Source organism: Leopardus geoffroyi, chromosome B4, assembly GCF_018350155.1.
Source record: "Leopardus geoffroyi isolate Oge1 chromosome B4, O.geoffroyi_Oge1_pat1.0, whole genome shotgun sequence".
Lineage (NCBI taxonomy): Eukaryota > Metazoa > Chordata > Mammalia > Carnivora > Felidae > Leopardus > Leopardus geoffroyi.
In genome coordinates this window covers 67409208-67421739 of record NC_059341.1, presented here as the reverse complement: position 1 = coordinate 67421739, position 12532 = coordinate 67409208, and positions in this window count along the sequence as shown.

Sequence of the window (12532 nt, the reverse complement as noted above, 5' to 3'; positions counted from 1 at the left end):
TTTGTTCTCAGTATTTAAGAGTTCTTATGTTTTGCCTCCTTCCCTCTCTGTAACTTTTCTTCCCCCTTCCCCTCCCCACTGGTCTTCTGTTGAGTTTCTCACGATCCACATATGAGTGAAAACATATGGTATCTGTCTTTCTCTGCCTGACTTATGTCACTTAGAATAAGACTCTCCAGTTCCATCCATGTTGCTACAAATGGCCAGATTTCATTCTTTCTCATTGTGAAGTGGTATTCTATTGTAAATATAAACCACATCTTCTTTATCCATTCATCAGTTGATGGACATTTAGGCTCTTTCCATAATTTGGCTATTGTTGAAAGTGCTACTATAAACATTGGGGTACAAGTGCCCCTATGCATCAGCACTCCTGCATCCCTTGGGTAAATTCCTAGCAATGCTATTGCTGAGTCATATCTATTTTTAATTTTTTGAGGAACCTCCACACTGTTTTCCAGAGTGGCAGCACCAGTTTGCATTCCCCCCAACAGTGCAAGAGGGTTCCCGTTTCTCCACATCCTCTCCAGCATCTATAGTCTCCTGATTTGTTCATTTAGCCACTCTGACTGGTGTGAGGGGGTATCCGAGTGTGGTTTTGATTTGTATTTCCCTGGTGAGGAACGATGTTGAGCATCATTTCATGTGCCTGTTGGCCATCTGGATGTCTTCTTTAGAGAAGTGTCTATTCATGTTTTCTGCCCATTTCTTCACTGGATTATTTGTTTTCGGGTGTGGAGTTTGGTGAGCTTTTATAGATTCTGGATACTAGCCCTTTGTCCGATATGTCATTTGCAAGTATCTTTTCCCATTCTGTTGGTTGCCTTTTAGTTTTGTTGATTGTTTCCTTTGCAGTGCAGAAGCTTTTTATCTTGATGAGGTCCCAATAGTTCATTTTTGCTTTTAATTCCCTTGCCTTTGGAGATTACTGCGGCTGAGGTCAGAGCGGTTTTTTTCCTGCTTTCTCCTCTAGGGTTTTGATGGTTTCGTGTCTCACATTCAGGTCCTTCATTCATTTTGAGTTTATTTTTGTGAATGGTGTAAGAAAGTGGTCTAGTTTCATTCTTCTGCATGTTGCTGTCCAGTTATCCTAGCACCATTTGTTTAAAGAGACTGTCTTGGGGCGCCTGGGTGGCACAGTCGGTTAAGCGTCCGACTTCAGCCAGGTCACGATCTCGCTGTCCGTGAGTTCGAGCCCCGCGTCGGGCTCTGGGCTGATGGCTCAGAGCCTGGAGCCTGTTTCCGATTCTGTGTCTCCCTCTCTCTCTGCCCCTCCCCCGTTCATGCTCTGTCTCTCTCCGTCCCAAAAATAAATAAACGTTGAAAAAAAAAAATTTAAAGAGACTGTCTTTTTTCCATTGGATATTCTTTCCTGCTTTGTCAAAGATTAGTTGGCCATACTTTTGTGGGTCCAATTCTGGAGTCTCTATTCTATTGCATTGGTCTGTGTGTCTGTTTTTGTGCCAATACCATGCTGTCTTGATGATGACAGCTTTGTAGTAGAGGCTAAAGTCTGGGATTGTGATGCCTCCCGCTTTGGTTTTCTTCTTCAATATTACTTGGGCTATTCGGGGCCTTTTGTGGTTCCATATGAATTTTAGGATTGCTTGTTCTAGCTTCGAGAAGAATGCTGGTACGATTTTGATTGGGATTACATTGAATGTGTAGACTGCTTTGGGTAGTATTGACATTTTATCAATATTTATTCTTCCAATCCATGAGCATGGAATGTTTTTCCATTTCTTTGTATCTTCTTCAATTTCCTTCATAAGCTCTGTGTAGTTTTCAGCATACAGATCTTTTACATCGTTGGTTGGGTTTATTCCTTTGGTTGGGTTTCTGATTCTTGGTGCAATTGTGAATGGGATCAGTTTCTTTGTCTTTCTGTTGCTTCATTATTAGTGTATAAGAATGCAGCTGATTTCTGTACATTGATTTTGTATCCTGTGACTTTGCTGAATTCACGTATCAGTTCTATCAGACTTTTGGTGGAGTCTGTTAGTTTTCCACATGTAGTATCATGTCATTTGCAAAAAGTGAAAGCTCGACTTCATCTTTGCCAATTTTGATGCCTTTGATTTCCTTTTGTTGTCTGATTGCTAATGCTAGAACATCCAACACTATGTTAAACAATAGCAGTGAGAGTGGACATCCCTGTCGTGTTCCTGATCTCAGGGGGAAAGCTCTCAGTTTTTCCCCCATTGAGGATGATATTAGTATGGGCTTTTCATAAATGGCTTTTATGATGTTTAAGTATGTTCCTTCTATCCCGACTTTCTCGAGGGTTTTTATTAAGAAAGGATGCTGAATTTTGTCAAATGTTTTTTCTGCATCAATTGACAGGATCATATGATTCTTAACTTTCTTTATTAAGGTGATGTATCACATTGATTGATTTGCAAATGTTGAACCAGCCCTGCATGCCAGGAATGAATTCCACTTGATCATGGTGAATAATTCTTTTTCTATGCTGTTGAACTTGATTTGCTAGTATCTTGTTGAGAATTGTTGCATCCATATTCATCAGGGATATTGGCCTGTAGTTCTCTTTTTCTGTTGGGTCTCTGTCTGGTTTGGGAATCCAAGCAATGCTGGCTTCAGAGAATGAGTCTGGAAGTTTTCCTTCCCTTTCTATTTTTTGGAACAGCTTGAGAAGGATAGGTATTATCTCTGCTTTAAATGTCTGGCAGAATTCCCCAGGGAAGCGTCTGGTCCTGGACTCATATTTGTTGAGAGATTTTTGATAACTCATTGAATTTATTCACTGGTTATGGGTCTGTTCAAATTTTCTATTTCTTCCTGTTTGAGTTTTGGAAGTGTGTGGGTGCTTAGGAATTTGTCCATTTCTTCCAGGTTGTCCAGTTTGTTGGCATATTATTTTTCATAGTATTTCCTGATAATTGCTTGTGTTTCTGAGGGATTGGTTGTAATAATTCCATTTTCATTCATGATTGTATCTATTTGGGTCCTCCCTCATTTCTTTTTGAGAAGTCTGGCTAGAGGTTTATCAATTTGTTTATTTTTTCAAAAAACCAACTCTTGGTTTTATTGATCTGCTCTGCTGTTTTTTAGATTCTGTATTGTTTATTTTTGCTCAGATCTTTAGTATTTCTCTTCTTCTGCTGGGGTTCACGTGTCTTTGCTATTCTGCTTCTGTTTCCTTAAGTGTGCTGTTAGATTTTGTATTTGGGATTTTTCTTGTTTCTTGAGATAGGCCTGGATTGCAATGTATTTTCCTCTCAGGACTGTCTTCACTGCATCCCAAAGCATTGGATTGTTGTATTTTCGTTTTCATTTGTTTCCATATTAAAAAAAAATATTTAATTAAATTTTTTTAACGTTTTTATTTATTATTGAGAGACAGACACAGAGTGTGAACAGGGGAGGAGTAGAGAGAGGGGGAAACATAGAATCTGAAGTAGGCTCCGGGCTCTGAGCTGTCAGCACAGAGCCTGACATGGGACTCAAACTCACAAACTGTGAGATTGTGACCTGAGCTGAAGTTGGTTGCTTAACCAACTGAGCAACTGAGCCACCCAGGCACCCCTCCATATATTTTTAAATTTCTTCTCTAATTGCCTGTTGACCCATTCATTCTTTAGTAGGATGTTCTTTAACCTCCATTCTTTTGGAGGTTTTCCAGACATTTTCCTGTGGTTGATTTCATGTTCATAGCATTGTGGTCTGAAAGTGTACATGGTATGGTGTCAATTCTTTTATACTTATTAAGGGCTGTTTTGTGACCCAGTATGTGATCTATCTTGGAGAATGTTCCATGTGCACTAGAGAAAAAAGTATATTCTGTCGCTTTGGGATGCAGAGTTCTAAATATATCTGTCAAGTCCGTCTGATCCAATATATCATTGAGGGCCCTTGTTTCTTTATTCATTCTCTGTCTAGATGTTGTATCCATTGATGTAAGGGGAGTATTAAAATCCCCTGCAATTACCACATAATATCAATAAGGTTGCTTATGTTTCTGATTTATTGTTTTATATATTTGGGGGCTCCCGAATTCGGTGAATAGACATTTATAATTGTTAGCTCTTCCTGATGGATAGACCCTGTAATTATTATATAATGCCCTTCTTCATCTCTTGTTACAACCTTTAATTTAAAGTCTAGTTTGTCTGATATAAGTATGGCTACTCCAGCTTTCTTTTGACTTCCAGTAGCATGATAGATAGTTCTTCATCCTCTCACTTTCAATCTGAAGGTGTCCTCTGGCCTAAAATGAGTCTCTTGTAGACAGCAAATAGATGGGTCTTGTTTTTTTTATCCATTCTGATACCCTGTGTCTTTTGGTTGGAGCATTTAGTCCATTTACATTCTGTGTTATTGTAGAAAGATAGGGGTTTAGAGTCATTGTGTTATCTGTAGGTTTCATGCTTGTAGTGGTGTCTCTGGTACTTTGTGGTCCTTGCAACATTTCACTCACAGAGTCCCCCTTAGGATCTCTTGTAGGGCTGGTTTAGTGGTGATGAATTCCTTCAGTTTTTGTTTGTTTGGGAAAACCTTTATATCTCCTTCTATTCTGGATGACAGACTTGCTGGGTAAAGGGTTTTGGCTGCATATTTTTTCTGTTCATCACATTGAAGATTTTCTGCCATTCCTTTCTGGCCTGCCAAGTTTCAGTAGATAGGTCTGCTACTACCCTTATGTGTCTACCTTTTTATGTTAAGACCTGTTTATCCCTAGCTTGTTTCAGAATTCTCTCTGCATCCTTGTATTTTGCCAGTTTCACTATGATATGTTGTGCAGAAGATTGATTCAAATTACGTCTGAAGGGAGTTCTCTGTGCCTCTTGTATTTCAATGCCTGTTTCCTTCCCCAGGTTGAGGAATTCTCAGCTATGATTTGCTCAAGTACACCTTTGGCCCCTTTCTCTCTTCTTCCTCTGGAATTCCTATGATACGGATACTGTTCCATTTGATTGCATCACTTAGTTCTCTAATTCTCCCCTTGTACTCCTGGATTTTTTTCTCTCTCTTTTTGTCAGCTTCCTCTTTTTCCATAATTTTATCATCTAATTCACCTATTCTCTCCTCTGCTTCTTCAAACTGCGTTGTAGCCACCTCCATTTTATTTTGCAGCTCATGTATAGCATTTTTAAATTAATCATGACTATTTGTTAGTCCCTTGATCTCTGTAGCAATAGATTCTCTGGTGTCCTCTATGCTTCTTTCAAGCCCAGTGATTAATTTGTGACTATTTTTGTAAATTCTTGTTGTGTTATATTGCTTAAATCGGTTTTGATCAATTCATTAGCTGTCGCTACTTCCTGGAATTTTTTTTGAGGAGAATTCTTCCATTTTGTCATTTTGGCTAGTTTTCTATTCCTTATGTGTTTTAAAAGCTTGTTGTATGCTCTGCACCTGCGAGCGCTGCTATATTAAAGGAGGGTCTTACGCTGTCCATGCCCTGGTCCTTCAGGAGGTGTTTTCTCAGGGATTGTTACTTGCTGTCTGTTGTTGTGACTTTGGTTATTTTATTACCCTACTCATAGTAATATTTTGGACCCTCCACCAGATGTGCTTTGATTTGTTTCTTGGAGTAGCCCTGTAAAGGAAAACAGATAGACAAACAGGAGACAAAAACATGCAAAAACACAAACAAATAACACAAACAAATAAAAACAAAAACCTAAAGACTAAAAACAAAAACACCGACTACAAGTAAAGAAGAGGGTGGAAGCGGTGCTGATGGAAGAGCACATACAAAGAGAGAAACGATGGGGGGGGGTTGGTGAGGGAGAGAATAAACGTTGATTAGGCAGAGACTAAAGGCTTAATCCAGAGAGAGGGAAAGGAAAATAAAGAAGGAGGTGGGGAAAACGAAATGAAGATAAAGTTACCCAGACTGAGAAACTATATGGCTTGATTATTTCAGAGAGAAAGGAGTTAAAGAAGGAGGTGTAGAACATGTATCAAGAAAATGGATTAAATATGTCTGTTTAGACAGACCAATAACCAGAGTAACCAGCCTAGGGGAGGGAAGAGATAAGGAGGAGAAATGGGGGGGGCGGCGCGGAGAATATATCTATATATCCAGGATTGACCTAGAGTTAATCCAGGCAATGCTGCATGGCTTGTAGGTAGCAGCTGTCCCCATAGAGTCTGTGCCGCTCCAGTGGATGTGCAGTTACCCAGTGCTAGAGGGCGTGGTTTGGTGTTTTCTGAACCCACCTCTGCTATGAGCCCTGGGAGTGATCCCTGAGGACCCGCCTTGGTGGTGGTGGTGGCAGGGAGAGTGGGGGAAATGGTGATCCCCCGGTCTCTTCTGCACGGAGTCGGACTGGTGGACTCAGTTTGAGTCGTCTTCACTGTGCCATGGGTGCAGATGTGGTAGTCCTTCTCTCTGCTAACTCCCCTGACCCTGCACTTGGCTAGGATTGCACTCTGGCACTGGGGAAGCGCCTCTCAGTGCAGCGATAAGTGGTCCCGGCTGGCTTTGTCTTTTCCCACAGCACTCCAGGGAAACGGCAGCATTTTCCTCCTGCAGACTGTGCCCTTGGCCCAGCCACTGCACCCCAGGGTGGGGTGGCAGACTAGGCATGTTCTGTGCTATCACACAGCCCTCCAGAGACGGAACCACTTTCTCCAGCTGTGGACTGAGACTCTGACCTACCATGGCACCTAGGCCTGGCAGGGAGCTGGCCTCTGTCCGAAGAAAGCCCCATGGTTAGAGTTCGGATCCCTCTCAGTCTCAGTCCAAGGTCTTTCTCCTGTCCAGATACAGTCCTGTGCTTCCCTAGCCGCTCTTTATCTTTCCTTTGTCTCTCTACAGAGGGGGTCCCTCCCCTCCATGCCCATGCAGCCTTTTTTTTTTTATCTCCCCCAGTTCGCAGTTACCCACCTATCTTTTTTCCAGCTTTCCCATTTTCTTCCTAGTGGATTCAGTCTCTTTTCCTCCCAGGCTCTGGTGTTCAAAGTCCTTTGGCTTCTACACTTCTTTGAGAGACCTGGGAAGTATGGATTCCCCCTACTTCTCCGCCATGTTGGCCTCCCACTCTATTTATTTTTTGGGAGAGTGCAAGCAGGGGAGGGGCAGAGAGAGGGGGAGAGAGGATCCAAAGCAGACTCCGTGCTGACATGCTGACAACAGTGAGCCCTGTGTGGCACTCGAACTCATGAACCTCCTCAAGATCATGACCTGAGCTGAAGTCAGATGCTCAGTCAACTGAACCACCCAGGCACTCCACTTTCTCCATTTGGATTGTCCTGGATTTTATGATTACCTAAATTCTCCAACTTTTTACCTGTGGTAAGATAGGAGGGGATCCCTGAGTGTTTACAGGGCCCAACTCTCTCACTCCTATTTCTTATTGAGTATTTCAGAAATACATTTCAGAACTGAACTGTGTTCAGTTTAGTGCTTTAGTCTTTGATTATCCCCCAATTTTGTCAGCATGTAAGTATCATCTTCATGATAATGTTGTAGCTCCTCAAGCTCCTTGTCATGCTCCTTTGGTGTTTCCCTTGGTCAGGGCTCAAGGGTTTTGCCTCTAGCGTTCTTTGTTAAACTGAAGGACTTGACTTGGATTGATTCAAAACCTAAATTTTAAAAAATATAAAATCAATTACCTTTGGACAGTTGCTTCTCAATATCTTCTGCCAGAATTCCCGCCCCCCATATTGGTCATTAAAAGTCATCTTCTAAATCTTGATGTATCAAGATGCATACTAAGTAAAATATGATCAGACTGCTTTTGTGGTCTATTATAATTTAATTGCAGAGTTTAACTGACTTTTGTTTATTCTTTTATTTTCTTTATATGTCAAATACCTCATCTGTGTATGCTGTGCTGTATTGCTTGATAATAGGCTCTACATAATAGAAATCCATTATGTTCCTCAAAGGAAATTTAAAAGCTGTTCTCTAAGGAGGAGAGGGAAACCCAAGTAGGAATTCAATCTCTAAGAATCAGCATGTATGCTTTTTTTCCAAAGAAAGAAAGAAGAAAATAAATAAAAGGTAGAAAACTAGACTTCAGAAGTGTAGTTTCATGCTGCTGCATAAAATGAAACCCATATGGGAGAAGACAGACTGTCAGTAATCCTATGGAGCAGATGGGATTTTGTTCTTTCAAGTGAAAAAAAACCCTGCATCTTTATTCCCCAAATATCTTGAAGTTGAGGTAAGCAAGGTTTATTTTCACCATCATCATATTCTATTTCAGACTGATATTTCTAACAATCGCTAGACATCAGCAGGAAACTCTTAAGGAAATTAGCATTAAATGCAAAAACTGTGTCATGCACGCCATAGGAAACACAGATATATTTAAAAAGTACATTTACTCTTGGTTTGCTCTTTTATTTCTTCAATTGATTTCCATTTTCTTTTCTCCTTTTTAACTGATTCAAAAATTCTTAAATAATGAAAAGCAATAAAATTTTGTTTGCCCCTGCCTACTATCCAAACATATACCTTGGGGGCAAAGTCTTTTCATAATTTCTGTTTTTATCTTTTGTTGATTACCTCAAAAAGAAAATATGATTACATCTCTATTTTTACTTTATCAATAAATATTTATCAATTTAGATAAAAGTGTAAATTGATAACATGGGTTGGTTTCCACTGTGAAAGTGGAGGCTTTGGCTCATTTATTCCCTTCTATGTTTTTGTATGGTGGTAGTATTTGTTTTAGTTCCTTAATTCCTTAACTTTCTAACTTTATTTTTTTGAGTTTATTTATTTTTGAGATAGATAGATAGGTAGGTAGGTAGGTAGATAGATAGATAGATAGATAGATAGATAGATAGATAGGGAATCTCAAGCAGGCTCCATGCTCAAAATCACAAACTGTGAGATCATGACCTGAGCTGAAATCAAGGGTCAGATGATGCTTAACCAACTGAGCCACCCAGGTGCCCCAACTTTGTAACTTTCGATAGTAACTTTAACTCCCTTTCTCTTGTTCTATTTAACTTCCATAGGGTATCTTGATGCCCCACTAGGTAAGATGAAAACATTAGCATCCTCCTCCTTTTGTCTGATCTTCCTCCCTTCTTTATGATCTTCTTTGTGTACAGCAGGATTTTGCTTTTATATTGTCAAGGTTATTACGATTTTCTTTCTGTTCAGAAGCCACACCCGAGTCTTGCATGTTTTGTCCTTATGTTAAATCCAACGCTGGACAATGATGCAGAAAATATTATTTTACAACAACAAAAATAAAATTCAATTCTTAAGTAGAGGTTGCTAAGAATTACTTCTCTTCTATTGCAAAGATGTGGTCCCAAGTATTTAAAATAATGCTGCATTTTAGTTTTGTTTTATATTTAAACCTTGGCATTTTTGTAGTGCCTTTCCTCCCCCATTTTTGTGGTGTTTCTAAATGTTCTTTTTTCCTAGCATTTGTCTTTGCCATATACTTATTTGTATCTGGTTATATTTTATGGCAATTCTGTTTTTCCTTAGGGTCCTGCCTCTCAGCGCTCTCTTAATTCCCCTAGGTCTCTGGTCAGTTTGGGACTTTACCTCTCCAGCCTTCCCATTTATCTCCAGTTTTCCAGCATCCTTTGACTGTCTTTTCATTTATTGATTTAGAGTAAATCCTCAAGTAACTTTTTTTTTTTTAATTTTTTTTTTCAACGTTTATTTATTTTTGGGACAGAGAGAGACAGAGCATGAACGGGGGAGGGGCAGAGAGAGAGGGAGACACAGAATCGGAAACAGGCTCCAGGCTCTGAGCCATCAGCCCAGAGCCTGACGCGGGGCTCGAACTCACGGACCGCGAGATCGTGACCTGGCTGAAGTCGGACGCTTAACCGACTGCGCCACCCAGGCGCCCCTCAAGTAACTTTTTTTTAAGCTTATTTATTTTTGAGAGGAAGACAGAGCATGAATGGGGGAGGGGCTGAGAGAGAGAAGGAGACAGAATCTGAACCAGGCTCCAGGCTCTGAGCTGTCAGCCCAGAGCGTGACTCAGGGCTTTAACTTGTGAACTGTGAGATCATGACCTGAGCTGAAGTTGGATGCTTAACCAACTGAGTCCCCCTGGCACCCCTCCTCAAGTAACTGTTTAAGAAAAGGTAGAGACAAAGTAAATTTTCTGAGAGTATTCTAACTATGGTTATCAGGTGCCATCACGCTTGTTCATTAAATTGACTTGTTACAGAAGTTTTAGTTGAATATATTTTTTTCCTCAGAATTTTGGAAGTGTTGTCTTACTTTCTTCCTATCATATTTTATTGCTGACAGGAAATGTAATGTCCATTTAATTTTTGTCACTGGAAAAAACTCGTATTTTCTTTGGATATTCACTTTATCCTTGATGCTCAGAAATGTCTTTAAAACGTATTTATATTCTTCCATTTCTATTTAGAGTCTATTTTTGTGTAACTATGTCTGTCTTCTTCAGTTCTGGATATTCTTATCTATTATTTCTTTGAAAAATACCTCTCCTTCATTTTGCTCTTCTCTTTTTGTGAGACTTCCTCAGAAAGTCCTAGTCCAGTGTTTGGAACTTCTTGGAAAATCCTATTTCTGTATTCCACATATATCTGTCACTTTGTCTTGTTGCTATGTGTCTTGGAAAATTTCTGGGACTCTATTTTCCAGGCTTTGTTTTTAATTTTTTACTTGTTACTTTGTGCAACTTATAGTATTCAGGAATCATTATCAGGATACTATAGTATATAGGATACAAAGACTAGAGACCACATTCTCATCTCTCTCCCTTTACAAACTGCACTGTGTAGGGACATTCCTTCTTGTACTCAGACTATGAAATATTAGGATTACTGGTTCTATAAGAGGGAGGACATTTGTAGCCAGTAGGAGAGGAGTCTACATTTATCCATTAATAAATTTAGCATCTCTCTGGAAGCATTACATAGCATATGCCATGTCTTATACCCATTTTAAAATGACTTTCCTAAAGCCCAACAAACAAAATGATCATCATTCATCCATTTCTTTTTTAAGCAAGCTAGCCAAGTTTTTTCTGATTATGGCTTGTATTTGCTAAGCATTAAACTTTCTTTTAAAGACATTAAAATAGGGGCACCTGGATGGCTCAGTCGGTTAAGTGTCTGACTCTTGATTTCAGCTGAGGTCATGATCTCATGGTTCATGGGATCAAGCCCTGCATTGGGTTCCATGCTGACAGTGCAGAACCTGCTTGAGATTTCTCTTCTCTGCTTCTCTCTCTGCCCCTCCACCCCCTCAAAATAAATAAGTAAACTTAAAAAAATAAGGGCATTAAGATATAAGAAAGGCTTTTATATTTGCCCGTGATTATCATTTCCATTTCCCTTCATTCATTTATGTAGGTCCAAGTGTCCATCTGTCATCATTATCTTCTGTCTGAAGAACTTTCGTTAAAGTGTGTTGTAGTGCATGTCTGTTGACAAAGAATTCCCTTCGTTTTTGTTGTCCAAAAGAGACTTCATTTCACCTTTGTTTTTGAAATGTATTTTTGCGGAGTAAAGAATTTTAGGTCAAGGTGTTCTCTCTCCCTCCCTCCCCTTCATTATTTTAATTTTTTAATGTTTATTTATATTTGAGAGGGGGAGGGGCAGAGAGAGAGTGAGACACAGAATCCAAAGCAGACTCCAGACTTTGAGCTGTCAGGACAGAGCCCGATGCACTTGAACCCATGAACAGCGAGAACATGACCTGAGCCAAAGCTGACCGGAGACAAAGTGGACACTCAACCAACTGAGCCACCCAGGTGCCCCAATCCCCTTCATTATTTTAAAGATGGTTTCTCCAGTGTACTCTGGGTTGCATGGCTGCTGGCCAGAAGTGTGCTATCATAAGAATGATATCTTGGCTTTATTGTTATTCTTTTTTGTTCTCAAGCAGTTACTGAGGTTTTTATTTGTCACTACTTTCAACAACATATTACAATGTGCTGATGTGTTTTTTTCCGATATGTTTTGTATGGGTTTCTTTGAATTTTTTTGTCACTGTGGGCTTATAATTTTCACCAAATTTGGAAAAAATTCCAGCCTTTTTTTCTTCAAATATTTTTCTCCCCACCACTCTTTCTGGGACTCCAATTACACATATGTTAGAGTGCTGTATTGCCTAATAGCTCATTGAGCCTCTCACCCCCTCCCTCCAGTTTTTTCTCTCTGTGCTTTAGTTTGGGTAGTTTCTACTGACATGGCTTAAAGCTCACTGATCTTTTTACCTGCACTGCCTAATCTGCTTTAATTCTATCCAGTGCATTTTCCACTTCAGATATTTCTTTCCGTATCTAGAAAAAACCTTTGGGCCTATTTCATAGCTTTCATTTCTCTTCTTATCATGCTTATGTTTTCCTTTACTTTTTTTGAAAATCAGGATCATATAGTAGCCCTTTTAATATCCTTCTCTGCTAATTCCATTATTACTATAATTTCTGGATATATTTTTGTTGATGAATTCCCCCATTTTGGGGCCATTATTTTCTTACCTTATAATCATTTTTAAATCTAATGGTAGACATTGTGGGTTTTAAAGTCTTGATTGCTGTATTTTGTTGTATTCTATTAAATATGGTGTTGGCTTATTTTTCCCCTCTCATAACAACTTAAG